Consider the following 24432-nt stretch of genomic DNA (forward strand, 5'->3'; position numbering starts at 1 on the left):
TGGCTCTGGGAACCAGCTTTAGGCAGCTCTGAGGGGTCCCCAGGTTGAGGCATACTCCCTCCTGAGTATGGCCCATCACCTCCATTGTTTCTGTTGGCTACTGCCATGCTCATGTTTGCTCATTTTTTGCCTATCTCCTCACTCACTGTAAGGACCTTCAGAGCAGGGGTGCCAACTGAGTCTTCCCCAGGCATTCCAGAATTTAATAAATTTAATAAATAAATAAATATCCGTTGAATGAACAAATGAATTGAACAATTCAAAAGACTGAGTGAGTCCTCGTGATGGCTCGACTATGTTCTGCATGCTGAGGACACAAAGATGGAGAAGGTGGAGTTTGCCCTCAGGGAGTGTGGCCAAAGCACAGCCACAGTGTGAGCGGGAAAGAAGCCAATAAAGAGTCTTCCCTTCCAGAGCAAATGACACCAGTCAAGTCAGTGGCCACCAGATGATGTCCAGGATGTGGAACCCATGGGACAAGGGGATGGACTTTGAGAGCCAAGGTCTCAGGGGGTCAGGAATGGATCCTGGTCAGCAGGCTGGAGGGACGTGGTGCTTGCTCCTGGACCATCACCCCAGAGCTCATGTGGCAGGAAACAGGTGATGTTGGAGGATAAGAAGGCATAGACAAGTGTTGCCACATGTCAGCTCCACACAACACATCAGGCACTGTCAGGGATCCCTTATGGCAAATGCAAGAACTCTAGGTGTCACCTACACAGCCTAACCCTCGGGCAGGAAACAGGACCTCATCTCACCAGAACTCCTCAGTGTGGACAAGAGCAAAGTTAAATAAACCAAGAGGTCTTTGCTACTGTTGTCCGATGTTCGCTTCCTACTCTCCCCCAGGGTGGCAAGAAATATGAGGATAAAGACATAGCCACCTACCCCCTTCTATCCCATCCCATCTCCACATGTCCTCTCCTACCCCCCACTTGCCACATCCTCACTCACCTGCCCCCCTCCCATACCCAAAAATGGAATAGAAGGTAAGAAACAATTACCAATGGCCTGGCCAGAACCCTGGGTCTCCCTGTGCCTGGGGTCTATTATGGTGGTTTTAGTACTACACCTTTTTTTAGTTTAAAACCGAGAGGGTCAGAGTTACATAGCCACACTGGGATGATGAAGGGGGCAGACCAGGTCCTGAGTCCCAGAGACCCACCTGCTTTCCCATGGAAGAAGAAGGGAAGTGGCAACGCTAGGAACTCAGGCTCCAGGGCCTCAGGGCACTGTGGACACTTGCAGAGCCATCGTCCTGCATGCCTGGGAGATGCAGGGTGTGTGAATGCATGATCACCAGTCACCAGGGCTTGTGCCCAGGCTCGAGGATGACCAGAGAGAAAGGATGGGAGTGGGATGGGAAGATGGGAAGGAGGGAATTTTAAAAAGAAGGAAAGGAAGAACGGGAAGAAAACTGGAAGACTGAACCTCAGGATACTCCAGTTTCTCTTCTAGTAACATGCATGACCTGCCCATTCACGAGTACAAACATGTGCCTGGTGTGTGTTTCCCGAAGTGCTACTGGAATGGAGGCTGGAGGTGGAGGGTCATTTCCCAGGGCCTGACGGAAACAGAGTGCTGGCAGATGCCAGACGCCAGACAGGGCCATCGGGCAATCACTGGCCTCTCGCTTCCTTTGAGGACACCTTGCCTGGGAGCCCCTTCAGGGCCACTGTGGACAGGTGCACCCTCCTGCCCAGCCGCGAAACCCCTGCAGCCCACACACAGGCACCTGCTCCTGCCCCTGCTTTGCACTTTCTAGAAGAAAACAGCAGATGAAGGAAGCCCAGTTTCCTCAGAAACACCTCAAACTCCAAACCCTTGTCTCTGCATCATCCTCTGTCGGGATGTCTGGTTTCCAAGGCAACCACATGAAACCACCACACACTTCTTTCACTTTTTATTTCTTGAGACTTTATTAAATATTCCTCTGCCTTTTATTTCAAGACCACCCCCCAAGACGGAGGCATCCGAACAACTTCTCAGGTGTTTCCTGCTGAAGGAAGTGGCCATGGAAGCTCATGCCTGTCTCCAGCCATCTGTCCAGGCCAGGCACACAGGTGAGGCTGGAGTCCTATTGCTGGCCACAGTGTCCTGGGGGGACAGGGTCAGCTGCCACATCTGTGCTGCCCACACTCATCCTGAAACTCACTTTTGCCTTTATAGCCCCAACCCCTGGTTCCCAGTCGTATCTCCCTCCATGGGGGCTTCCTGCCAGCCTCGGGCTAACGTGTCCTTCTTGGGGTATTTAACCATATTTAACCACAAAGGACTTGTCATGGTGACCTATGGATGGAACATTCCCTGACCCGTGCTGCTGGGGGTGTAGGAGCCAGGAAAGAGGCACTCGTGCAACCCTCCAGTGACTGCTATGAAAACACCAGAGACTGGGCACTCACAAATAGAACACACTGATTTCTCACAGTTCCAGAAGCTGGGTTGTCCCAGGTGGAGGGCCGGCAGGTTCAGTGCCTGGTGAGCCCTGCTTCATGGTTCATAGATGCGGGCTTTTTGCTGTGCCCTCAAGCGGGGAAGAGGGACAGAGCCCAAGGTCTCTTTTATGAGAACATTAATTCCCGGGACTTCACCCCCCAAAGGCCTCATCTTCTAAGACCATCACATTGAAGGTGAGGATTTAAACATGAATTTTAGGAGGGCTCAAACTTTCAGACCATGGCAACCAATTTTTTGTTTTTTTCTTGGCTGCTGCAATAATTTTTCTTACCCCTGCAAACGTCTCTGTGACATAATTTGTTACGGCCTTCCATATCTGGTGATGTATTCACCTCCTTCTTCCAAATTCGGTATGTTGGTAATAGTCAGAGGAGACAGTAATCTGTCCGACAAGGATCACGGAAGGAGGATGCACAGACATCGAAGGTCCGTCATCGATAGCAGAGTGGTCCTTGCACACATTTCCTCCTGACTTCATCCTCTTGGGGGGTTTGTCCTAATTTACAAGGCTCTGTGTTCCATTTGGCCTCTCAGTGTTTTTGATATTGATTCTGTTTTCATCATGTTGCTCAGTAGTTTCTCCATAGGGCGCCTGTACACAGCTGACAAACCAGTTAGAAATAAAAACCATTTAGGAGCACGTGCTGGTGCCATTAGAACCTTTCACAAAGTGCTAGGAACAAACAGCACACAACGCATGTACAGCATCACTCAAAATGAGGTTGATACCGAGAGCTGGGAACAGTCACAGCTGTCGGGAACCGAGTGGCCACAGCAGGCATGGGAGGGCAGCAGCCTAGCTCTGCCCGGGTCTCGGCGGGAGCACAGCCCCAAGCCTCCCCCAGCTCAGGGTCTGTGATGCTGGCCGTGGGGGGAAGGACGTGGTGATGCTCTGGCTACACTGGTGCCTGGGACCCCGAAGGACTCAGGTGATGGGTCCTCCGAGAAGCTTTGGGGGCTCAGCAGAAAAATACAATCATGTCATGTTGCCCTGATGGAGGCACAAAGGGGAAGAATATCTTCCACCCTGAGGTGTCCTGCCTGCCATGGGCTCAGGAGGCCTTTCCTTCCAGCGCCCAGGGGCCAACATTTCTGAAGGGGGGTTCATCTATGGATGGTGCATCTCATGGCACTACGGTGGGGAGGTGGCCACACTGGGGGAGTGGGGGCAGCGAGCTCTCTGTCCCTGACTTTGGCAAACCACGTCCCGGGTTACCCATCTCTCCGACCGGGTTGTAGGACCCCTGCTAGTTACCCCTTCTTAATGAGGATGGAAGGACCCCACGGGGAGCTGAGGAGTTCTGCGACCACAGAGAGCAGTGCTGAGACTGACACACACACACCCCCCTCTGCAGTGAGCCCTGGACCTCCTGCACCTCCATCCCTGGGACTTGTCTCTTTCAGGGCAACATGCCCCCCTGCTTCACTTTTTCCAGTTTGTACCACAGTCCATAGCTTAGGACTGGAGAGGCCTGACTGGCACACATTCATGCTCTTGGCAGACTTCCTCCTGCAGGTGACTTGGAAAGAGAGCCACACTGACTGGCCCTTGCTGGGAAAGTGCCAGAGATGCTTCCTGTGATGGCCTCAGTGGACCCCCAGCTCCCTGATGTTGCCCCATATCACAGACGAGGAGACACAGGCTGGAGGGGATTGAAATTCTTGCCTGACATCCCCCAGCCCCCAGTCCAGCCCGAGCTGCCTGTTGGCACGGAGGGAGCAACCACAGCCCAGGGAGACCTGTGAGTTTTATCATGGGATGAGTCACTTGGCGTATTTAGTTGCATATTTAGTTTCTGTGCTTCATCTCATTGAATGTATTTCATTCATATTTCATCCATCTGTTACTTAGACAACTACAAATACACCTCTACATGTGGTGATGGTTTAGACTCTGGGGTGGTTAGTACTGAACAGAAGATGCTGCGAACGGGGGCCTGACCAGGATCGCCTGGCAGCAGACGGCAAGAAGCTCTACTCCTGTTTCCATGAAGACTTGAGTCTGGCCACAGCCACAGAAGTGAGGGTCCAGTGGCCACTTCAAGGCTTACAAACAAACAAACAAACAAACAAACGAGCAAACAAAAACATCTTTTCTCTTTGATCCACAGCAACCGGGTTTCAGTCCTTTGCAACTAGATCCCTGCCTTGTAAAAATATCTTCTCCACACTCCTTAGCACATCATCTCCACCACCTGTACCGTGGCCACACGCCTACTATAATGAGGGAGGCCCATGAAGAATAGAGGGGACAGGCAGCTGGTGGCAGGAGCTCGCCCAAGTTTCACGTGTTACCATTTGACACTTGCGCTTTCAGCTCTTACAGACTTCCCGATGCTTCCAGGATGCTAGATGACCAGGTATTAAACTCAGAGGGGAGACTCTGTCCAGGGCTAACTTCACTCCTGTGCACTAGGAGCACGCCTGGGAAAGAAGCAAAACATCACAAAGCTGTCCTCTCAGAAATTCAGCTCTCTCTGGGAAGGCTCGGCTTTGCCAGCATACTTCACAGGGAATAGAGGGATGACAAAGTCCCTCCTCCTACACAGACTCACACAGTTATAATAGTTTAATATTTTATTTCTGTTTTTAGAAAAAAAAGTGGACTACCTCAGGGCCTGCAGACTGAGCTAATTAGCATTAGGGGTAGGAATTTGGCTACTTGGTGACTTCTGTGTAGCAAAGAACAGAAAAACAAAGCTTCCAAATTGGCCACTGGATTTCTCCAACTCAAATAAATGAAAAGAAATGTGCATCAGATTATTCTAGAGTTATCCTCGGAAGAATCACTGGATTTCATTTCCAACAGGAGAGGGAGAGGGAGTAAGGGAGACATGATTTCCCTACTCAGACTCAAACCTTTCCGGACAAGGGAAGCCAGATACAAAGGTTTGAATGAAACTTGGCCTTTCCTGGGAGGGTTCTTCTACTCAGCACTGTCCTCCAAGAGGGGATTCATTGGCATTTACACCCAGCAACAGCAGAGAAGAGGATGGTGTTTCTGGTTGTTTCCTCCTTCTGCACCAGAGGACAACCCTGTCTTATTCTTAACCAACAAGCCTCTCCTGGACAAGCAAGCGGGCAGACATGGGACTGTCAGGTTTTCTGGGAGGCCAGGCTCTTCCTGGTGGGCAAGTGAATGGAGCCATAAACACCTCCCTCCCCAGGGCTGCTGAGCATCTCCTGGGCTCCAGACCCCGAGAGGAAGCCCCCGGCAGCACCTGCTCTGGAGCTGGCCCTCAGAGAAACAGGTAGGGGGCCAACCCGCGGCAGGCCCTCCTCTGAGCATCAGTGGCCCGGGCACAGGGGGCTCCCCGCCCAGGCTCTGCCCACGCTTCTCTTCCCCCTGAATCATGACACGATGGTTCGAAGCTGCACTCTGTGGGCTCCGCCCAGCAGCCCCCAGCTCCCCGGAAGCTAGGACCTAGAACATGTTATGCCCCCACCCCCCGGCATTATTCAGAGGGGACCTGACTGGAATCCCGAGTGCTTTGCATCCAGAAGACACAGGGCCTCATCAAAGGACCCACCCACAGCTGCCGAACCTGTGTGGGGACCAGTGACGGCAAACTGAGCTCAAGGCAGACTCAAGACTCCATCCCCAGCAGGTCTCCTCCGAGCCTGCCCCAGCAGGGAAGACACAGCCACAGGCGCTCCACTGTTCCCAGATGCCCCAGTGCCCCCTGCTGCCCAGCGCAGGTGCTCTAGGACGCGGGCCTGCCCTGGCACTGCCGTTCCCCTGGGCCTGGCACGGGGGCCTAGCACACAGCGGGCGCTCAGCGAGTCCCCTGGGTGACCGACACACGGATCTCCTCCCCTGGGATCCTGAGGGGAGGTCACAGGGACCGGCAAGGGTGGCTCTTCCCACAGGCACTTGGCACCAAGTTTGTCCCGTGCGCCCCTCTTGGCGGGTCCTTTACCCCGTTGCCTCCCATTTGCTGGGTGGTTTGTGCCGCTGTGTATATTTGATGGTCCCAACTGTGCAGCAGAGATTCCAGCAGCATCCATAATTAATAACTGTGGTGTGTCAGCTGACGCGGGCAGCACTTGGCGTTCAGAACGGTCTCCTGCGCAGACACAGCCTCTAGGCTTTCCAGGCCTTCCAAGGCTTCACTCCGCATCTTGCGTTCATGGACCAGTGGCCTGAAAAGCAATTCAGTTGTGCTGTCACTGAGGCCTCGGGAGCTCCTGGTGGCTGCTGGATTCCCGAAAGTCATCCCACGCAGACCGCCGGAGCTTTGCTGTCTGGCCTGAGCGCCCTGGGTTCCAGCCCTCGGCCTTCCTTTCGGCCTCTGCAGGTAACCCCTTGGTGCCAACCGTTTCCCCGCATGGCCCCCGCGGCCACACACCATGTCCCCCAGCTCAGTGTGAAGGCCATGCCCCCGGGGCCCGGGGTCCGCTCGCTCACCACAGGCCCCTGCGCCAGCGAGTCCCCACGAGAGAGGCTGTTGAGTGAGCGGGTGGGTGGGTGAGCGGGGGTGCTGGGCGCTTCAACTGCCAGCCACAGTCCGCTCCCACCAGCACGCTGCTTCTCTCGCTGTGGGACCCACACGGGTCACCTGGGAGCCGGTTAAAGACAAGGGCCTGGGTCTCCCTGAGAGTCTGGGCTCGGACGTGGGACCTGCAACACAAACCAGGCCTTCTAGAGGCTTCTAGCCTGACGCCAGGTGGGGACCCCGCCAGGTCAGCCTCCCCCGCCACCTTGACAGAACAGAACAGGGGTGTGCCCAGCTGGAGAGCCGGATCCTGCTCCACCTCCTGCAGGCCTGGCTCCCCGCAAACGGCTCAGTACATTCCAAGGCCCAGGAGCATTTTCCCACTCCCCTCCCTGTCCGCATCCCGTTCCTCAATCAGGATCCAGTGAGGACAATGAGGATGCTGCTGCTTCTGGACCCTGGAGGATTCGTCTCCACACTGATGGTTGTGAAGAGCCCATGAGAACACAAAACATCTCCAGGAAGAGGTTCTCAGGGACTCACGCAGGGGACTAATTTGTGTCCACGAGGCTGTTTCCTCATCAGGGCTGGGGAGGGGGGGCGGGGGGACCGGCAGTCTCAGGACCGGGCCCCAAAACTGCAGCATCCACTGGGCTCAGGGTTCCTTCAGAGCAGGCCTGCTGTGCGGCTCCAGCATGTGGCCCAGGGAGGAGATGGGGAGGATCTGGGCGCAGGAGGGACTGGTGTGACAACCCCAAGGCCAGGGTGGGGCAGAGTGCCCACAAAGAGAACGGAAGCACTCCCCCCAAGCCAGCTCTCCACCTGCTGTCTCCTGGCTCAGGGGTGCACAAGCAGACCCAGACACACACGTGCATACACACCCCAGCACATGCACACACACGCATGTGCACACTCACAGACACCCACAGTACACGTGCGAATGCACGCACAGAACACATACACATCCATGCACACATGCATGTGCATGTGCACATGACACGCATGCACACACACCCATGAACGACATGGGTGCGCACAGTGACATTCACACATGCGTATGCGCACAGGCACACACATGGCCGTGCAGGAAACACCACCACCTCCGTGCCATGTGCATAACCCTGTGTGAGAGGACTTTCTCCTGTCGCTGCCTTTTTCCACATCTGCCACCTGCCCCAAACCTCGCAGAAGCCCGCCCTCTGGGTGCTGACCGTCTCTGGTTCCTGGGCAGGAATCCGCCCTCAAACATCTGGACAGCTGCAGAGCTCACCATCCTGGAGACCTCCGATCATCTGCCTCTGAGAAGGGGCTCCCCACGGTCACCCAGAACTCATCAGGTCACATCTTCAGACATTCAGGAGCCTGCCTTTCCCAAAATCGGAAGATTTGCAGCCATAGTATATGTCCTCGTCCTTTTCAGAAAAGGGAGGGTTCAGTGGGATGTTCCGGAACCTTCTTTGACACAGACCTGGGGGGCAGCTGATGCTGGCGATAAGGCTGGACGGGCCCGGGAAGGGATGTAATGACCTAAGGAAGCTCTGGGGGCGCGTGGGGGCACAGTTACAATGTGTGCCCTAGTTGCTCCTCCTTGGGGAGCTCCAGGCCACGCTCACAGCAAGCAACAGTTGGGCCAGCCTGTCGCCGGTCACACAGTCACTCAGTCAATCAATCTGTCAATATTGGGTCAATGCCTTGCTGTCCGTTTGACCCTGGGTGTGTCTGGTGAGGACATGCAGGGTGGTGTGGAGTGCGGCCCCAACGGGACGTGGTGCCCACAGAGCTCTGCTCTCCAGATCCCGGGGAGAGCGGGCAGGGGGTACTGGAGAGACAGCTGGGTCCTGGGGTCTGCGGCCTCCTGGGCTCCCTGGAGAGCACTAGAGGGGCCCTCCCGGGGAGGACGAGCTCGCCTGGGGATCCAGGCTGTCCCCCTGCACAGGCAGAGTGCTCAGAACCGCAGTCCCCTGTGGGATCTGGGTGGAAGAGCATCTGCACCCACCCTGCATCCCGAGTGTCCCCAGCAGTGCGCCCACAACTCGCCCACCAGCAGGGTCCACTCTTCCCTGATGGACTTCTCTGCCCTGGTGGGCTGACAGAGGAGCCCCTGGTGTGCGCCATGGGAAACCCTGGGTCAGCACCCCAAGTCTCTGCCTGGGAGGAGGCGCTGGGGCTCCAGTGGGTCTGGCCCATTCCCAGGCCCTCCTCAGGCCCCCAGGGTCTGCCGGCCTCCTGGCCTGGGCCACAGGAAGGCCCCGGGTCGCTGGAGGGGAGGGGGCTGCAGCTGGGCTTCCCTGTGAAAGGTCCTCAGAGAGCCACACAAGGCGGCCTTGTTGGGAACAGCCTCCCCCGGCTGGGGTTTCCTCCCACAGAAGCAGGAAGGGTGACCCCGGGACCCGGTCCCGTGCCCTGCACCGCGTGGGGCCACTGCCGGTCTATTTCTAGCTCCAGCCCCGGCTCCCCCCGACACTGGGGCACTGAATGAAGCTCTTTGCAGCAGGATCCGCCCTCCCTATGGCCCTCCTGCAGCTGACCCCTCGCTAAGGGGACACAGAGGTCATCGACCTCAGGGGGGCACAGCTGTGAGGGTGGACGTGGCCAAGGCCTCAGCACCAATGAAGAGGCTCCCTGGGGACTCCGGGGGCAGGATGCCCTTCCCCTACAACCTTCCGCGGCTCCCCGTGGCCCCTCCTTCCTCGAGGTCGTCCCTGGCATGCACACCCTCGGTGCCCCCACCTCCCTCTGTCCCCTGGTGAGGCCAGGAGCCCCCCACAGGCAGGGTCAGGGCACCGCGGTCTGAACCCGGGCACCCCCAGCAAGACAGGACAGAGTCCACTCAGCAGAGACGGGCGCAGGGGTGTACGCAGTGACACCTGGCCCCAGGCCTGAGGTGAGCACCGCATGCCCTCCCCGCTGGAAGGTGCTGGTCAAGGAGCCTGGCCCCTGGGGAGGTGGGGGTGTCCACGGCCCTCATGGGTCCGATCAGTGTGGGGCCGGAGCGGGTGGGTCCACCAGGCTTCTCTGGCCTCAGTTTCCCTGCCTGTGAGGTGGGACTGGGAATCCCAGCAGAGAGCCTCAGGGGCTGCTCTGAGGTCAGTCGGGGCAGTGACCACGGGGGCCCACCAAGACCCCCGCCGGCACGGGGTGGCCCAGAGCGCCCAGGGCTTCTCGCCAGGGTCAGTATGGGTCAGGACAGAGGTTCTCTCTGCAGACTGAGACCCCCCCACCACCAGCTCGGGACCGCGGTGCTCACAGACCGTCCAGCTGCTGCCGGCCTCAGGCTCAGTGTGGGATCAAAGTTGCTCAGGCTTCGGTAGTACAGGGTCGATGCAGGAGGTAGGTGCTCACGCAGCTGGGGGGCGGCTGAAGGAGGGGTGCAAATGAGCCCCCATCATGACGCAGGGTCACCGCAGACCTGACCCCCCAGGCCCCCGTCCTCTGAAGACTGGGATCAGATGCAGACCCTCTTACACCGGGGGGTGGGTGCCACCTTCTCCCCGTGCCCAGCTGCACCTGCTCCGAGAGCTTCTCTGTGTCCTGTCCACCTGCTGTGACGAGGCCCCTGAGGCAGAGCCCACGGCACCTCTGCCTTCACTGGGCAGGCTTGCCGGACCCCTCCTCACGACAGGCTGAACAGGGCTTTTCCCCTCGGACCCTCTGCACACCCCGAGCTTGGGGGCCACTGAGGTCGGGCTGGAGGGGCCTCTCCCTGCGGGACATGACCAGTGGTGACGGGGGCCTTGGCTGGGAGTGGCAAAGGAAGGGGCAGGATGTTTGTGGGGCTCAGACTCCAGCATGGTGTCTGCAGGGCTGTGGCGGAGCCAGCTCAGAGCAGCAGGACCCTTAATGAGTCATGAGAAATGTTCCAAAGCCCCTAGAGATTTCAGGGACCAGGTGTATGTCTAATGGGGAGTGGGTCCTATGTCACACCGGTGGGCTTGTGAGCCAGCAGAATGAAAAAAAAGAAAGAAAGAAAGAAAGAAAGAAAGAAAGAAAGAAGAAAGAAGAAAGAAAGAAAGAAAGAAGAAAGAAAGAAAGAAAAGAAGTAAAGAGAAGAACGAAAGAAAGAAAGAAGAAAGAAGAAAGAAGAAAGAAAAAGAAAGAAGAAAGGAAAGAAAGAAAAAGAAAAGAAAAGAAAAAAAAAGAAAAAAAAAAACAGAACAGACCCAGGCACAAAGGGGAATAATGAGAAGCTCAGGATGGTGCAGCTTCAGGCGCAGTTTGATCCAGTAGCTCAAGCCCTGGCAGCAGGGCCTGACCTCTCTATCTCGTGGGTCACGTTTCCTGTGCCCACGTCGTCCCAGACCAGCATCTCCTCGGTGTCACGTCCACCGAGACAAATTCTCTTCTCCAAGCGGATGCAGCCACCTGCCACGCCTGCATCCATCACCCTGTCCTGGGAACGGAAGGCTCTGGTCTGCAGAGGCTGAGCACCTGGGGTGGGGGTGCCATCAGCCCTACCCAGACCACCCGGACAGCGTGGGGAGAGCCCCCCGATGGAAACCAGGTGCTGTTACCTGAGGAAGAAGGACCAGCTCACTCAGCTGCCCTCCAGGGTCCCCAGGAGCTGTCACACTGGGTGTCTAAATTCGTCTCCGGAAATGGGGCTGCCACCTCTTAGCCCCCAAGACGCCGGCGACTTTCTCTCCTCGGGGGCCCGCAGGTTCCTAATGAAGGGGATGCCAGGACAAGGGGGCAAGGCCAGACCTCATGGATGCCCGCCCTGGGGGGCAGAGCTGAGCAGCCTTCACCCACCTGCAAGGACCCTGTCCCGTCACCATCCGGGCTGCCCGTGCATTTTGTGCAGGTCACCTGGGCTGCCATCTGAGTGACCGCTCTGCTCACCAGTGGCAGCAGGACAGACGCAGCCCCAAGGACCCTTGGAAGTGAGGAGACTCCCCTGTAATGAGCTGCTTCTGGGCCAAAGCTGTGCTGCTGGCGAGACTTCCAAGTGCGGCAGGAGGGGAAGGGTTAACTGGTGTGGGGAGCAACTCAAAGTCTTGGAATCCACCCTGTTTCTGAGTCTGTGTTTTGTGCCGGTAATTAATTGGATGGAAGCTGTTAGACTTTATGAGGAAACCGGAGATAATGCAGGTTCGCTGAATCTCGGGAAGATTAAGTTAATTTATCTGGTTCAGGAGCTGCCAGGAGCATCAGCAGCGCTGCTGTTTCGAGGGAGGAGCAGAGCGGGGTGCGGAGTGCCTGTGAGCAGCCTGTGCTCCTTGTCTCCTGCCTGCAGCTCGCTGAGGGGCGGGGGCCCAGGCAGCGGGGGACCCCAGCTCCCCAGGGCCCTGTGGCCCCAGGTGGGCCCAAGCCTCAGTCTCCCCGTGGGTGCGGGGATGAGGACAGCGCTTCCCCTCCTGGGGGGTGTGGGGGGCTCCCGGAGGAGGTGATACCCTGGGATGCCCCTGCCCCTCCCAGGTAGCAGAAAGGACCTGGTCCTCAGCTGCCCCAGCACCTCCCTGGGGTGCTGGCTGCCCTGGGCGGGGCCTGCACCTCCACGGAGCCCTCCCCGCCCCTCTCTGTCACCCCTCCCCTCCCCCCGGGTCCTCTGTGCCCCCTGTTAACTACCCCCTCTCCTAGACTCCGTCCCCTACCCGCCCCTCACGCGGATGGAGTACTTGATTTCAAATGCAAACACCCTGCTGCTGATCTACTTCTGGGTCTTGCAAACACTGACTTTCTCAAAGAAACTGGGACTTCCCTGTCCTCAGTGACCCCCCCCTTGAACCCCAGCCGCGGGAGGAGGTGGCAGGACCACCTGCTCTTCCTCCCCTCCTGTCCTCTGAGCCCTCCTTCTGCCTCCCCTGCTCCGGCGGTGTCTGGTGCTCCAGGCTCCTCAGCCACTGCTCCCCGTCCTCCCTGACTGTGTACGGGAGGCGCTGAAATAAATTCTGCGTCTAAAAAGCTCCGAGTGGTAGAACATTCTCCCCGATTGAGTCACAATCACAGTCTCAGCGGACGCATCTTCAAAACAACATAAATAGATGAAATATTCGTATAATGTGTGCATTTATATCGTACATAAATTGTATACGAAGTATAGAACATAGATCTAACCGTATATACAGCGCATGAGGTCCTGACATACGTGATGTAGGTATTTACATCCCCGTGTGTTTAACATATCTGCAGAGGCACGGGGACTCCTGTGCTCTGTGCTGCTGTCCCGAGTGCCAAGATTAGGACCCTAAGAAATACCCCTCGGGGCACCTTGCCCCCATCCTGTCCTGGGGTTCAGGCGGAGAAGGTGGGGGAGCGTCCCCAACCCCCACCCGTGTGGCTGAATTGTCAGCTCCGGTCCCACTTGCCTGAATTCCCTAGAGCTCAGTCCCACAGTCTCTTCTCACCTTACGTGTTCTCCTCAGCGGTTATCAGATAAAATACAGGATGGCCAGGTACACTCGAATTTCAGATAACCAGAGTAGCTTCTGTATGTGTATAGCCCATGCAACACTGGGGCATAGCTATGCCAGGGGTCCTGTGCTCTTCATCTGAAATTCAAGGCAAACGGTGTCCTGCATGTTGATGCGCTCGCTGGTAGACCAGGCTCCCAGGTCAGCCCCTCCCCCGAGCCTCCAGAGCCACCTGCTGACAGCCCCCCCCTCCATCTCCGCCCCAGCCTGGCCCCTGCCCGCTGCCCCTGAAGGACCTGCTTTGACCACATTGCCCCCAGACGTCTCACAGGACCTCACTGTTCACATGCCCCGTGGCAGCTTTAAAATCATTTCTGTTTGAACACATGACGCAGACTCCCTCACTGCAGCGCCCATCCTCCACTGTCCCTCCGTCTCTCGGTTTCTCCCCAGACAATCAGTTTATCAATCAGCTCCTTATCCTTCCGGAGAGTTCTGTGTCTGCAAAGGAAGTACATAGATACGTCTCTTATCTCCATACAAATGGTAGTGCATGATATATGCTTCCCTGCACCTGCTTTCTCATAAAACCACACACACTGGAAAGTGTTTCCTATCAGTAAATAGAGATCAGCCTCCTTCTTTAGCAGCTGAATAGTATGCTGCACGGCCTGGATGCTGCAGAACTCATTTAACTCATCCCAACTGGGAGATGTTTCACGGAACTCAGTCCTTTCCAGTGATGAGTGTGTGCGCACACGTGGGCAGCTCTGTGGGGCTCAGGCCCCGGAACCGCTTGGCTGGGGAGGACATGCACCGTGAAGTATGTTTTGATCCACACACTCACTGTGCCGGGCCCTTCTGAGTTTGAACACACGCAGGGTGTCGGGGACGCTGCACCGCCGGCAGGGGGGTCTCATCAATTGCCCAGACCCTCCTGGCTTCTCCGTGTGCACACCTCCTCTCAGCCCTGGTTCCTGGAGCTGCTCACAGCTCTCCGGAGCTCCAGAACTTCAGGTAAGTGGGGCCACACAGCAAACGCACTTGAGACTCGTCCCACGCTCTCGTGTGTGGCATAGTCCACTGCATGGGGACCCGCGGTCTGCAGTCCACTCACTGGCACTTGGATTGTTTCCAGTTTGTTCAGTGAAACGATGTGTCATACGTCCAGGGTGTGTGTGTCTGTGTGTGTGCGCGCGCGGGTGTGGGCGCACATGCGTTTGTCTAAACACAGGCTTCTGCTGCACTTGAATGATACCCAGGACCGGGGTGGCTCAGGCGTTCCCTAAGTGCGCCTTTCGCTGCGTAGGAAACCACCCAGCTCTATGCCACAGAGGCTGCGCCACTCTGCATTTGAACTCCTGTGGCTCCACACCCCCAACTACACTTGACATTGTCATTTTTCCTTTTCCTGTGAACATATTTGTAATATTTGGCCATTCTAGTGGGTGCGCTGGTGTCTCCTGTGGTCTACTTTGCATTTTCCTAGCGGCCCATGACATTGGGCATCATCCTGTGCTTCTTTGTCACTGTGTGCTTTCCTTGCTACAATGTCTGTGTAGATCTTTTGCCAGTTTTAAAAAATAGGGTGCCTTGTTTCGCTATTATGCAGCTTTAGGAGTTATTTATGTCTTGTAGACGCAAGCACCTTGCCAGGTCTCTGAATGGCAGAGCTCACTGCCAGCCCATGGCAGCTCGTACGGCACCGTATTTGTAGAGAGGATTTCAATGTTGATGAAGTGAATTTGCCAGTATCTCTGGTATGAATGTGCTTGAGGCCCTGCCTAACCAATTACAAAACTTTCTCCCACGTTTTCTTTCTTAAGAATTTTACTTTTACATTTAAGACATGTAGATCCGTGGACCATTTGACGGTCACTTTTGTTTAAATTCAATTTGCCAACATATAGGATAACACGCAGTGCACAACCCATCAAGCGACCCCCTCAGTGCCCGTCACCCAGTCACCCCAACCCCCTGCCCATCTCCCCTTCCACTACCCTTTGTCCGTTTCCCAGAGTTAGGTGTCTCTCATGGTTTGTCTCCCTCTCTAATTTTTCCCACTCAGTTCCCCTCCTTTCCCTTATATAATCCCTTTCACTATTTCTTATATTCCCTGTATGAGTGAAACCACATGATGATTGTCCTTCTCCGATTGACTTGCTTCACTCAGCATAATTCCCTCCAGGCAGGCCTGCAGCTCACCACCCACCCAGGATGGCCCCACGTGGACTGGGCTGACCCCCTTCGCCCGGGAGGCGTGGACCCTGGTCAGACAGGGCCAGATCAGAGCAGGAGGCTGAGGCCTCATCTGTGTTTTCACTCTGGGGAATTCTACAGTAACAGCCCCACTCTCTTGCCCAGACCCCAGATGTCGTCGCCCTGGGGCGGAGGGGGGGGGGGCACCTGTCCCTCAGGCCTGCTGCCCAGGTCAGAAAGCAGAGGGAGGAGGCCCAAGTTACCTCAGAAAGGGGGGAAAGGGGGTCTGACGGGGGAACCGGGCACGGGGCTCCCGCCCCGGGTGGGGGCATCATGTCCACCTCCTGCCGGCTCCGGCTCCCAGCAGCTCTGGGGAAAATACAAAAACCCATAAACTTAAGACAAGGTGCCTCCCTCCCTTTAAAGCCCCTATAGAGGAATTGGAGCAACAGGGAGAAGTGACGAAGATGCTTTCTGGGTGGGCGATCATTAGAAACGTTCAGATCACACTCCCGTGCACTTCTCTGGCTCCAGCTCAGACCTGGGGGAAGGGGGGGCAGCGGGGGCGGGGAGGGGCCTGAGGGCGGTGAAGGGGCAGTAGGCTTGGGGTGGGGCCAGTGGGCTGTGGGGGTCCAGCGCAGGGGAGGGGGCAGGGGGCAGGAGGGCAGACGCAGCGGAGAGGGGCCAGCGGGGGCGGGGAGGGGCCAGAGGGCTCAGAGAGGGGCGGGCAGGTCGCTGCCCCGTGGTCCCGCAGAGTCCCCTGGGCCCAGAGGAACACGGAGAACCTCCAAGCATCAGACACAGGAGAGGCCCACCTCCTGGGGCATTTCTGGGGGGGACACGGGAGCTGCCCCCGCAAGGGAGGTGGGTCTGGTGTCCCAGGCTCCTGTCTACACTCCAACTATAACAGTGTGGACTGGGAGGGCAGAAAGGTCAGATCCTGCTGATTATTAGGAAGGTGAGGCATCTTTTCTCAAGTTCCATGGGCCTTTCTCACCTTTCCTCACACATCCCTGGTCCTGATGCCTGGGCACTTCCCCGTCGCGGGGGCTCCGCACACAGCGCACACACCTCGCCTCCTCCGTCACACACCAGGCGGGCCTCCTCCTTGGCCGCCCTTCGTCCTCTCCCCTCCCTGCGCCTTGCCCTGCGGAGCCCACAGTGAGCCCAAGGCTCTGAAATCACTTTCTGTCCCGCGTGTGCGCTCTGCTGCCCCCAACAACCAGGGGACGTTTCTCTGCCGCATCAACTTCAGGACAAAGCTTTGTAAAACCAGACGCCCGGCAGGAGAGAGGAAGTCTAAATAAAGTCATTTTCCTGGCAGAGTTTCCATTGGGACGCCCTGCCCAGGAGATGGAGTCAAGCCGGAGGGAGGCCTTTGTGACCAGGCCCGACTTCTTTTTTTTTTTCCCCACATCAATTTTCTTTTTTCTTTTTTCTTTTCTTTTATTTTTTTAATAATAAATTTATTTTTTATTGGTGTTCAATTTGCCAACATACAGAATAACACCCAGTGCTCATCCCATCAAGTGCCCCCCTCAGTGCCCGTCACCCATTCACCCCCACCCCCCGCCCTCCTCCCCTTCCAGCACCCCCAGTTCGTTTCCCAGAGTTAGCAGTCTTTACGTTCTGTCTCCCTTTCTGATATTTCCCACACATTTCTTCTCCCTTCCCTTATATTCCCTTTCACTATTATTTATATTCCCCAAATGAATGAGAACATACACTGTTTGTCCTTCTCCGATTGACTTACTTCTGCCCAGAGGTCAGGGGTGGAGTGGCCGTCACCGCGGGGGGCCGTCACCTGGGGCCAGCTCTTCCCAGGGTGCGGGAGGGGCAGGTGGGCTGGCGCCGGGGGAGGGCTCTGAAGAATCCACAGGGCACAGGGCGGCATTTAGAGGGGGTGCATTTAGAGGAGGATGCCGCTTGGGGGGGCTCCCTCTGCTCTGAGCTGCCCTCCCCTGAGCCCCCGCAGCCTGGTCAGCGTCTGGGTCCGGGCGGGGCAGCCCTGCACGCGGTGGACCTTCCCTCCCCAGGCTGGGCCGCCGTCTTGGTCAGAGGATGGCACGTTCCCCCAAGCCAGGGGTGGCTATGGAGGCAGAGCATCCGGCCCGACCAGTGAGGGGGCATTTGCTCTGCACTTGCCCGTCAGCAAAGCCCTGATGAGCAGTGGGGAGCTGGGCTCCTGTGCCTGGTGCCCCACTCCCCAGAGGCCAGCTCTGCTGGCTGTGGTGGGAGCTCCTGTAGGTCACTGGGGGAAAGCTCTGCGGTTTGGGGCTCCTTCGACCCCCAGGGAGGTGAAGGGGCCTGAGAATGGGGGTGACTGGGGGTCTTGGGACATGGGGTGGGCACACCTGGGGCCCTTCCAGCACCCGCTCCTCGTGCCGAGGCCTTCGTGGGGCCCCAGGACTGCAGGCTGCGGACAGGTTCCCGCAGGAGGTTGGGGAGGCTCTAGGAGGTCCCCCGCCCGTGACACCCCCTCCCCAACAGCCCTTGGAGCCGAGGGCAGCGCTGAGCCCAGGTCTGTGGACACAGGCGAGCAGAGCAGCTGGGAGCCTGTCTGTCCAGGGCGGCACCTTCCCGCCCCACCCTCCGTCCCGCTCTCCTGTCCCCACCACGGCCACTCACGGACAAATTGGAATAATCACCACGGTTACTCTCACAGGGGCCACCCTCCCCCACCGTCGTGCTAATCACACACGGTTTGAAAACAAATTCTTGAATTAAAACATTTTGACAGGCTGGAGGAATGCACAACGCACGCAATGAATTAAAAAAGAAATGGGGGAAATGTATGCCTTATTTCATCCTGTGTCACAAAAATGAATGTGTTGCTCAGGCTCATAAATTTTGGGAAGGAGTTTTTGTAAAAATATTGCGAGCTTCAGCACGTTCTCTGCCTGCACAGCCGGACACCAGATCACAGCCCGCCTCAGACCCCGAGAAAGCCCTCTGGGCCCCTGGATGCAGGGACGTGCTCCCTGTGAAGTGAGCGGGACCCTCGGCGCTGGGTGTCCTGATGGGCCCGCGCTGGGACGCGTGGGACTCGAGACGTTTCCCAGCAGCCCGTGATTCAGGGAGGAGCTCGTCCCTTCTGGGAGAAGCTGACAGAAAGGGCACGAAGGATCGCAGTGCTGACGGATGGCGGAGAGGTATCATGCTCCAGGGGAGACGTCCAGAGAGGGTCGGAGGCAGGGGGCCGCGCCAGTCTCCCCTGTGAGTCCTTCCCACCCCCAGCACCTTCCGGGCCGTCCCCTGATCGGGACGCCCACCCTTGGGCCCACCCTTGGGCGGGGGTGGGGGCAACGTGCTTTACTGATTTCCACTGACGTCACAGGCAGCCTCATCCAGAAACAGCCACAGGAACATCGACCGCATGTCTGGGCACGCAGCCCAGCCAGGTCGACACGTGAACTGTCCACCAAGACCCTCGCCCGGGTTTGCAGAGGCCACCGTGTCTCAACTCTCTGCTGGGGAGTCCGTACCTGATGGGAAGCACAGGACCGGGAGTCCGGCAGGACGCAGAGGGCAGGGCTGCTCCCGGCTCAGGCTGCGGGCAAAGCCAGGTCCCGGCAGAGCCATGTCCCCGCGGAGGTCAGCCCCGTGTAGACACGGCTGGAGATGGTGGCCGGGAGCCATGTGGTCGTGTCCCCCTGTGGCAGCCCAGCCAGGGCCCTGCTCTCGGCTCAGGGCGGCCGTTGGGCCTGCATGTCCGCTCAAGCCCCGGGCACTCAGGTGTGAGCAGCGCGGGGGCTCCTCCTCCCCCACGAGGACGGCCTCGGGTGTGGGCAGGTGGCCCATCCGAGCCCATCGGATTCAGACAGTGTCCACACTGGCCCTGGGGCCCCGGCGAGGTCTCGCGCCCCCCCCCCCCCCCCCCCCACGCACACACCAGAACCACCGGGACAGCTGTGGGCATCGCTGCTGGCTCCAGGATTCTTCAGACTCAGGACTCGAGCACAAGTACGTTGTTTCCTTGATGCTGACGATCAGCCCGAGGTCGTGAGAGCCCATGGCCTGGAGTAGAGACAGTGCCCCACTGTGGGGGGAAGCAGGGCAGCTGGGCAGTTTCCATTACCAGCCAGCGAACGCGCAAACGTCCCCGCGGGGGAGGCCTCAGCCCGGACCCAGAGCATTTCCCGCTGCTGCTGTTCACGGCACAGGGGAAACGCCCCGACCCCGGCTGTGGACGGGACCCCTGTGGGCTCTACCTGAGAATTTACACCCTCGCCTTCGCCACGGCACACCCGCCACGGGCTGGACACGGCGTGAGCCCGGCGGCCTTCACGCAGCGACGTCCCGGTGCGCTGCGCCCTGAGACAAGTCAGCGGGCGCTGCACCACTCGCCTTGGAGAGACTCTGATCATGTTTAAGTAGGCGGAATCAGTGAAGAAATGAGGGGACCCCGCTTCCCCCCCCGTCACCCCGTGTCTCCCTCACAGCAGCGCTGATCTGAACAACTTACCCTCAGACCCACTGAGGATCCAGGCCAAACTCCTGCCTGAGACCAGTGAGTCAGGACTCGCCTCCTCTCCCACCTCCTGACATCCTCCTCCTCCACGCCTCCCACCAAACTGGCCACTTGTGTCCCTGAGACACCCGTCTCTCTGCCTCAGGGCCTTTGCACGAGCTGTTCCCTCTGCCTGGGGCACTCTCGCTGTCTGGGCACTGAGGACACTGAGGCCCTGGCTCGTCCCGAGTCTGCTGGTGGCCGAGACGTGCAGTGCTGTGTGAGGAGCTGTCTGAGCGGGGAGGGCTGCCTGGAAGTGACATCCCCAGCTCTGTGTCATCCTGGCAGGACTACCCCACCACTACCCTCCCATTGCTGTGAGCCCAGGCCGGGGCCCTGGAAAATTACAAGGAGATCCTTCCTCAGACATGTGACTGCCACCTGCTGGGAAGCCACCCCTGTGAGGGCCTAACTCTAGGATGACAGCTGGGAATGTACTGCCGGACTTGGGCAGTGCACCACCTGGCCAACTGCACCTGGCAGGCCCACCTCCTCCTCGTCCGCACTCCCGGACTCTTCGTTCTGCCCCGGAGCTCCAGTCACCAGCCGACACTGCGTGTTGTATGAAATAAACGTGGCTCTCACGCCTGGAATATAACCTCCAGGAGGGCTGGGGTTTGGTCGGTCCCTTCACGGCTGTGCTTCCAGTGAGGACACGGTGCCGGCCCGAGGTAGGGAGTCAACAGATACAGATTCAGATGCTGAATAAGTGAGTGAATGACTGAAGGAACACGTTCTCCTTCCCGCACTGCCCTCCGGCCTGCCTCATGCTGGCGTCACTGGTTTGCGAGCCGCCCCAGCCAGAGCCAGCGCCGGGGGCGGGGTCCGGGGGGGCCGGGCAGCAGGCTGCGGTCTGGCTGCCCTGGGCGCGAGGAGCCGCGGCGGGCCGGGCCGCCAGGTGCTCAGCTACCCTCGAGCGCGGCCCTACGCAAACGAGCCGAATTCCCTCATCTCAGAAATGTTCGCACAACTGCACAGGCGCCGAGGAGCCGCCAGTGAATATTCGAGCTCCGGAAACCGTCTGTGGCTCCTGCAGAGTCAAATGTTTGTGTCCAACACTGACTTTCCAGCACGCGTGGCCGGCAAGGGGCGGCGATGCCTGAGGCGGGTTCCCCGGCAGCGGCAGGAGCGCGCCCCCCGTGGGGGGGGCAGGTCCTGACACCCGGATGTCCACCGGGCGAGCCCGGGTCGCTCAGAGCCTCCCGGAGCCGTAGCAGTTGGTGCTTGTTGTAAAGTTTGTGCAACTGCCAGGCGGGTGGGAGCCCTGCAGGGTCAGCCCCAGTGCCCGAGGCCCGCGGCCCGCGGTCACGTGACTGGCAGGTGCAGGTGCCCTCTGCCGGCCCCGGCTCTGTCCCCGTGTCGGAGCCTCTCTCCCCCTCCTGCGCTGTCCTCATCCGGCTGGACGGTCCCTCCCGGTGCAAGTGTCCACTGACGGCGCAGGACGCACCTGCCCTCCCCGCCACCTTCCCCCGTCCCCGATCCTGGAATCCCATCTGCCAGGCCCAGCTGGGAGGGTCCCCACCCTAGCCCCTCCTGTGACCAAGACATGGAGCACAGGGACTGGCCGGGTGTGGGGTCCCCTGGGGTCCTGGCTGCAGGCCTGGGTGTGCAGAGTCCAGCCCCAGCCCCCGAATGCCTGAGAGTCAGGTGGGAGGGGCTCCTCCCAGGGAGGAGGTGAACCCAGGGAGTCAGCAGATCGGGGGACGCCAGCTGCCCCCCAGCTCCCGGGCCAGCAAACAGGGCTGTGCATGGGGCCCCAGGCTGGCGGGAAGCAGAGCCAGTCCTCACAGGGCTGCCCGTCTGCCCGTCTGTCTGCCTGTCTGTCCGCCTGTCTGCCCGTCTGCCCAATTGCTCATCTGTCTGCCTGTCCACCTGTCTGGGTGTCTGGCTGTTTGCCTGTCTGTCTGCCTGTCTGTCCTCCTGTAGGCCCGTCTGCTCATCTGTCTGCCTGTCTTGCTGTCCGCCTGTCTGGCTGCCTGCCCGTCTGGCTGTCTGCCCATCTGTCTGCCCGCCAATCCAGCTGTCTGTCTCCCCGTCTGCCTGTCTGTCCATGTGTCTGTCCATCTGCCATCTGCCCATCTGCCCACCTGCCCACATGCCCGTCAGCCATTCTGTCTGCCCAGCTGCCCGTCTGCCCGTCTGCCCAACTGCCCGCCTGTCCTTCTGCTCGTCTGCCCGTCTTCTGTCCATCGTCTTCTTGTCATGCTCCATCTGTCTGCCATTCTGCCCGTCTGCCATCTGTCTGTAGGGCCCCCGTCCTCACCCCCTGGATGCACTGGCAGCAGCCGCTCCCCGCGGGGGCCCCGGTGTCCTACTTACTCACTGACACGGAGGCGAAAGTCCCGGTACCCTTGTGCGTGCCGGTGCCAGTGAGCACATCACACATCCTCCTGGAGCCGTGTCTGCAGCTCAGAGACGGTGGCTCCACCTCTGGCCCCGGGGGCAGCGGACGCTCGGCGCCTGGGATGGTGTAGGGACCGAGGGCCCGTCCCTCTGTCCCAGCCGGCCCCCTCCCACCTCCCCGTCCCCTGTCCTCTCTGGGGAGCGTGCCCCGGGGGGACACGGTCGGGCAGGAAAGGTCCCAGCGTGAGGGAGTCGGGAAGCCAGAGCGTCTGGAAGCCCTGGATGCCGGGGGACGACGTGCAGACTGAGGACGGGGCAGGGAAGGTAAAGGCACAGAGGAATTTCGGACCATACAACGCGCAACAGAACAGCTACACCAGCACTCACCGAAGGGGCGCCCCACGCGTCCACACTGCTCCCTGGGCGTCACCCAGGTCGTCAGGGCTACCCAGCGTGTGGCTGTGTCTGTGGCTCGGGGGGGGGGGGGGGGCAGGCTGAGAGCCCAGCGCTGGCCTCGTTGCCCCGGGTCCCAGGGCCACCGACCCCTGAGCCTCGCTGTTGGCCTCCTCCTGCCCCAGGCCCGGGGAGGGAAAATGAGGGCCTGCCCCGCCTGCCGCCCCTCGGAATGGGCCCTGCGTGCCAGTGCCCGGGACACACAGAAGCTCCGTCAGGAACCCGCCCAGGAGCCGCCCCTCCACCCCCACGTCCTCCTGCAGGAAAGGCCTCAGCTGTGGCTCGGGCACCAGGTAGACCAGGGCTCCCAGCCTTCTGCCAGGGCGCGCGCTGGAGGATGCTGTTCGCGGGCTCCCCACATTCTCTCCTGGGCCAGCGAGGGTCTCAGGAGCCCAGAGAGGTCATGCGGGGGTGGGGTGCAGCAGGAGGCCCTGAGTGTCAGGCAGGTTAGTGCCTCTTCAGGTCTGGAGGGTCAGAGGCTCATCTCTGACCACCTCTTAGGACTCACCCCCCACCCAACCTGGTGCTGGGCAGCTCCTGGCAGAGATGCTGGTCTGCTCTGGATTCTCGGATGCCTGGGAGGGGAGCGGGATGGGGCCTGTGTCGTCTCCACCCTCCCTTATTCCCTGGGCTCTGGGTGCTTCTCCCCTGCATGGCTGGAGCGGGCCCATGGCCACCCGGATCTCTGCACCTCTGTTTCCAGAACCCAGGCTGTCAGCCTGTTGACCGAGAAAGACCAAGGACAAAGTCCTTGGAAGTAACAAGGAGAACTTCTGATCTATGTCTCTAGTCCAATCATCCCCAGTTGAGGGATAGGCTGTTAATTCAGCTTCCAGAATGAAGCAGAAAATGTCTTTTCGTAAGTAGTCACTATTCTTGCCAATGGGCATTTAATGCAACCAGCACATTGAAAGTGCCTGGAGAAAATTCCCGTATGACTATTTTGTTTCATAACTTTTGCCTTTGGACAGTCTCACAACACCATGTGGAAAGAGATGCTGGAGTCTCAGGGCTTCTCACCAGATAGGCGATACAGGGACCCCATTGCCATTTAGGGAATGTAGGAAATAGCCTAGGTCTCTCTAACCCTAAAGTCACTGATGTGCCTCTTCCCTTGAGAGGCAGCAAAGAGGGACTGGGTAGGTGTATCCGTCAGTCCAAGAGGATAAACAGCTGGGGCATTGGAGGAAGGGCTGACTCGAGGGCTGGGGGGGGAAACAGGTGAATGGGGAGTATCGGGTGGGGCCAGAGATTAAGGAAGTGTGAACACACACCCTGACATGCACATACATGTGCACACACAGATACACAGATGTTTGCATGCACGCAGATGCACACAGATGCGCACATGCATGCAAGCACACAGAAATGCACATATGCAGGTGCATGTATACATGCACCACATGTGGGCATACACATATGCATGTGCACACACACGCAGATGCTTGCACACAGATACATGTTCACACATACATCCACACATGTGTGTACCCACATCCACCCTTGGATGCACGCACACATGCACACACACACACACACACACACAAGGCCAAACAGACCACATGAAAGAATTCCGCAAAGTTAAACTAGAATAATCCGTCCCTTTTGTCTTTGGTGTCCGCAGAGACTCCTTGAGCTCTGGGTAAAGCGGGTAAGGTGCAGACATCAGGTGGTAGCAATGTGT

At 58.6% G+C, this 24432-nt stretch overlaps 1 long non-coding RNA gene across 2 annotated transcripts; it reads right to left on the bottom strand.

Moving 5' to 3' along the window:
• Nucleotides 1-6940: 6940 nt before the first annotated feature.
• On the bottom strand, nt 6941-11540 carry LOC119878935. Of its 2 annotated transcripts, none has more exons than XR_005387241.1 (5): nt 11405-11540; nt 11147-11283; nt 10145-10250; nt 8164-8305; nt 6941-7078 (listed from the first exon to the last, which is right to left on the bottom strand). It is a non-coding gene; the product is annotated as an uncharacterized LOC119878935 (long non-coding RNA). The 2 variants fall into 2 exon arrangements; XR_005387240.1 differs by having other exon boundaries at nt 6959-7078; nt 8105-8305.
• Between the last annotated feature and the right edge of the window lie 12892 nt (nt 11541-24432).

The sequence above is a fragment of the Canis lupus genome, unplaced genomic scaffold (genome assembly GCF_011100685.1).
Source record: "Canis lupus familiaris isolate Mischka breed German Shepherd unplaced genomic scaffold, alternate assembly UU_Cfam_GSD_1.0 chrUn_S2116H2315, whole genome shotgun sequence".
Classification (NCBI taxonomy): domain Eukaryota; kingdom Metazoa; phylum Chordata; class Mammalia; order Carnivora; family Canidae; genus Canis; species Canis lupus.